Source organism: Pteropus vampyrus, unplaced genomic scaffold (genome assembly GCF_000151845.1).
Source record: "Pteropus vampyrus isolate Shadow unplaced genomic scaffold, Pvam_2.0 Scaffold12, whole genome shotgun sequence".
NCBI lineage: Eukaryota > Metazoa > Chordata > Mammalia > Chiroptera > Pteropodidae > Pteropus > Pteropus vampyrus.
In genome coordinates this window covers 8,959,663-8,964,797 of record NW_011888793.1, presented here as the reverse complement: position 1 = coordinate 8,964,797, position 5,135 = coordinate 8,959,663, and the positions used below count along the sequence as shown (strand labels likewise).

Below are 5,135 nucleotides of genomic sequence, written 5' to 3'. Positions count from 1 at the left end.
TGTCCATAATATATTCTTATGCTGCTTTGTCTGAGAGTAGGAAATAGTGGTATAATGTTATCATTGATTATTCTTATTACTTAAAATGTTGTACATCACAGAAACAACCAAATTTCCTTGTCAATTATAGTATTTTAATGAACTCTGTTCAGATCTTTACCTACAGCTATTTTAAGTCTCTCGTCATCTACAGAGGTTATCATTTTTACTCTGATGCTTTCTTGAAACTTTTTGCAATCAGCTACAAACCAGAATGCTTCATCTTCAACAAAAGTGACTATCTCAGAGACCCAGGGAAAGGACAGGTACTCTGAGATATATGTTTCTGATAGTATTAAGAATTCTGAAATTATACCGCTGGGCTGAGTAAGGATTTCTAGAATTCTAGTGGAGAAGCTGATGTGTTTATGAGCCCAAGATTAAGAATCAGAATTAATTACATGGGGTTAAATGAAGTAATAGTTATTACAGTTTTTATGAACTTTTTTAGAACATTTCTTGTTCTTTAATGTTCTATTTTCATATTTAAAAAGGCCCTTTTCTCATCTCTCTTAAACTATCTGTAACTTTTAGTAATTTAGATTATACTTTTGTACACAGAAATAAAACATTTAACTTCTTTTCCTTCCTGATCCCTCCAGAATTCATTAAGTATTTTCATTAGGTATTCTTACATGGCAGTATAGTTATTTGCATAAATTCAGTGAAAATTTATTCTTCTTATAACAGCACATCAAGGATTTAACTGGGATGTCATAGTTGAGAATGATGTATACAGAATCAGATGTGACTAGACAATTTTAAGGAACTAAGACTAACTTTATGAGCTAATGTTTACAAAGCCTTCTTTGGAAAAACTGGTCTGATATTTGGCATATAAGAATTCTGAGCCTCACAGGCAAGGGAGGTCACTTCCTAGCAGGCCCAGGAAACTTTGGATATTTTGGGGAGACCTTGAGAAGGGAGAAATTCACCCAAATCTATAGGTACTGTGGGTGAAATATAATGATGAGTTCTTGATTGGCTTGTAAAAGTACAATTTGAGGCTCTGTATAGAAAGTCTCTGTGTTTCCAGTATAGCAAACTTAAAAATAAGTGTATATGGTCAATTACTATTCGTGCTATACTTATATAAATAATTAGGCCAAATTTAATAAGACTAGACTTAGTTATAAATAAAAACTATCTTACTTTGATTATCTTCAATCAAAATGGGAGTTATTACAGAGGTAAATTTTATGTCTCAATGGAAAACTGTAACCCACCATGTGGCTTATCAGATTCTGGTCCTATTCATTGTCTCTGAGCTATTTTTCACCTCTTTGTAAACTGGATCCCACTATCTTTAGCATTTGTCAGTAATTGATTTGTCAATAATTAACGTTTCCAATTTTTCTCCCACCCTCCTGATTTGGTATCACTGAGGACTAAAAACTGACTGCCCAGATCTTTATTGAGATTCTAATCTGTACAGGAGTCACTGTTTTCCCAAAGCCCTGCAAGCTGAAGCTAGACAACTTGACATAAACGTCAAAGGATTTATCACAACAGTTAGGACCACTCCCGGAGTTCACCAAACACCTGTATTTTCCATGCTCTGCTCCTGAAAATAACTATGACTATAAGACTGATGTCTATGCCATCACCAAAGACACAAACTATAAACCAGGAAATCCACAAGATTGCCATTGCTGTCCTCATGCCATCATGTAAAGACACTGAGTCTTACAGCTAGAGTCTTCTAAACTGTCTACACTTTGGACTCAAAACTAGGTTTATAGTAAGCTCCAGTGATTGCTTTTTTCTTAATTTTTTTGTTTCCTTATAAATGTCCCTCATTATATGCTTGATTGCACCCATTATATAAAAGTCTAACTTTGACGTGTGCCAGGTTCTCTCCTGCACCACCACCTCCTTAAATGGGACACAACCATTTACCTAGACTGATCTACTTATTCTCAAGACTGGGAGATTGGTTCAATGGGATATGCAGCAATAGCCTTAGATTTGTCTTTTTCCGCTTATTCATCCTTGTTTTAGCCAAAGCTCTTTTACCCCTACTGCAGATTTCTTACCTCACAATTTCTAACCTAAATCTCTCTCCACACCAGTCAATATATTTTCTTTTTTCTGCAAAACTTATAGGGAAGTTTCAAATGGGGAAATGTAGGGTCCCAGTTTGATTCTAGGAGCTGGTGTAAAGATCATTGCAAAGTGAAAATATTTAAGCTACAGAAGATGCATAAATTTTATCTAAACTTCTTTTTTCTAACTAAATCAGAGCTCCTAAACTTAACTTCCCTCAGAAAAAGTTTCCTGTGAATTCAGCTGTCATGGAGACAGATTACCCATTCCAATTAGCATCAGAAAAGCCCAACAGAACCTTTCATATCTTCTCATTGAAACCCTAAGTGCCCCTCTCTAGTTTTGTTAATTTTGGTATACAAATTCTTATTTCTAGTTATTTAGTGGGAGCAACTCTTGAGTGCAGTTATAAATAAATGTTGTCTTTTTCTCCTGTTAATCTGCTTATTTCCAATTAATTTTCAGACCCCAGAACACTGGGCCCAAGTAGGAAGAAGGAAAAAAGGTTTTTTTTTTTCCTCTCAACACATCTTACATGGATTCTAAAGATATTCATGTAGGAAAAATAACATATTATTACAAAACATGTGCTTCTGTGATTCAAATTCATTTAACAACTTTATTTCAGTATAATTCATACAGTCTATAATCAAAATAAAAATAAGTGTTAGGTTATAGCAGATTAAATTCTGGTTAAAAATGACAGACTAAGCACAAATGTTTTCCTACCTTTCATTCTAAATTTTGAACTTAAATGACAAAAAGATATTATAAAAATAATATTAAGTTAAAAAATAACAAAACCACAATAGCCCTGGGAAAAGGAGAACTCTCATTAGAGGATCTGAAAGATACAAGACATACATAATCAAATGATAGAGAAATAGCAAAAGTAAAATCTTAGCCTGAGTAAAACAAGGTATGCACTGTACTTTCGGAGGGAGTTTTGGGGCAGCTACAACCTCAAAATCAACAAATACACAGAGCAGGAGACTGAGGAATTATAGCACTAAGAGCAGCTTATCAAGTTGGGCCTTGGTTTGTTTTCCCTTCTTAAACCAACCAGCAAGAAGGAGTGAACTTTGCCCTAAGGACTAACCCTCCATAGAAGGAGAGAGCTCTTTGTCTGCAAGGACCCTTGGTTAGAGATCTGAGACTTAAGAGAAAAGAAGAGCAGAATTAAGCTACTTCATCAATTTGCAATAAATTCTAAAATAAAAAGAAAACAAAGACATTCAGGGAAGAATGACATTAAAAAATAACATCTCACAAAACCACTTTCATTTGGAAATGGTGTTACTTTCTTAACTGCCTTCTTGTTGTTCATGCATTCTACAGAAAACCTTGACTGTCAGAATGTACAATCCACATACACAGAACCGTCACCATCCAATGCAAAAATGAGGTCTATTAAGGAGATAACCCCTAATGTTACAATAAAAAAAAAAACATTGTAGTCCCTTATACATATCAACATATTTTACCCATCAATGTGAATGAAGAATCAAGGATCATTGGAACCAAAGGGGGAAAAAACAAATCAAGAAAATAAATGGCAATAAATATGAAAAATAGAAAAAGTGACAGTAGGAGACACAGAAAAACTTCAGAATACAAAGATAACATAAAAAATTCTAATTACCACATTCGGTGAGATCTAAGATAAAACCATAAAACAAGAAAATAAACAATGGAAAAAGAACAATCTGAAACAGAAAGATCCTAGTGAAGAAAACTGCACAAAACATGGAGATTATTAAATGTTCTTCAGTGCAGCACTGGGCTTGACTTTCTAGAGTTTCTCTTTATTGGGCTCTTTTATAACTTTAAAGAATCTGAGCTTAATCTGTAAATTTTTCATTGGCAGAAATTCAGATAATATTTTTTCTGTTAAAAAAGATCCCCCCAAGTTTATTAGATCATAGACATTAACCAGCTTGAATCAAACCCAGCAAATTTATGCTATAATTACCTAAAATTGTTATCTTCTTAAATGTTCCTTGGTATGGCGTTATAGTGGTATTGGTTCCTTCACTGAGTTGAATAAAATCTTTGATACCTGTTTATTTTATATTTGTATGAGAATCATGGTTTATAACCTTTAACAATTGTGGAGGTCATTTACTTTGATACCCAAGTAAACTTACCTGACAAAGCCAGGAAAAATTGCATTATCAGAAAATTGTACTTCATGAGATGGCATAAGTCCAAGAAGTCTTTTTTAACTCTCAGAGTGAAGCCCAAAACTTTATATTTCCTGACTCCCTAGTTGTGTTTTTAATTTTTTTTTTCCTGGGAAATTTGTGCTTTGTGTTTGTGTCTGATTTGTGCAGAGCTGATAAGTTGTTCTCACTGATGGCTGTAGTAATTGGGAATTTGGTTTTATGGTTTGACCATCAAAAGATCTCTGTCAGTCTATGGCCATGCCACCCTGAACAAGCCCTATCCAGTCTGATCTCAGAAGCTAAGCAGGGTCGGTTCTGGTTAGTACTTGGATGGGAGACCACTTAGGAAGACCAAGTGCCGTAGGCGTAAAAAATTAAAAAAATAAGAGATCGTAAGCTGACAAGGTCCTTACAATGTGAGGTCAACCAAGGGTTGCCTCACCTAAAAATAGATAGATAAATAAATAAATAAATAAATAAATAAATAATCTTTGTCAGATGGCTGATGATCATCTTTCTTCTGCTGAGTGAGAGATGAACAATGTTTTGCTAGTTTTCTTAAATGTTTATCTACTTATAAACTCAGATCTCTTAAGAATACTGTGTCCTTTGGGAAGGGAAATAGCTTTTTGATATCTGAACTGTTGAGTTTTGTGTTTATGGTTTACTTCTGACATATGACTGATGTAAAACTAAAATTATAAGCTCTTTATTTGTCTGCAATTCAGAAATCTTTTACCTTTCCTGGAGTGAGAATGACATCTTTTCCTACCACCAGAGGGCATTAAAATAAATTAGACGATTAGGTTTCTTAAAGTAGCTCTGCTGTGACTGTTTTCTAAAGATAAATATACATAAATGTAATGTTCCTGAAATTCACAGAAT

At 34.0% G+C, this 5,135-nt stretch overlaps 1 pseudogene; it reads left to right on the top strand.

Annotated features, from left to right (window-relative positions):
- The first annotated feature begins 4,498 nt into the window (after positions 1 to 4,498).
- On the top strand, positions 4,499 to 4,617 carry LOC111732909 (annotated as a pseudogene).
- The last annotated feature ends 518 nt before the right edge of the window (positions 4,618 to 5,135 follow it).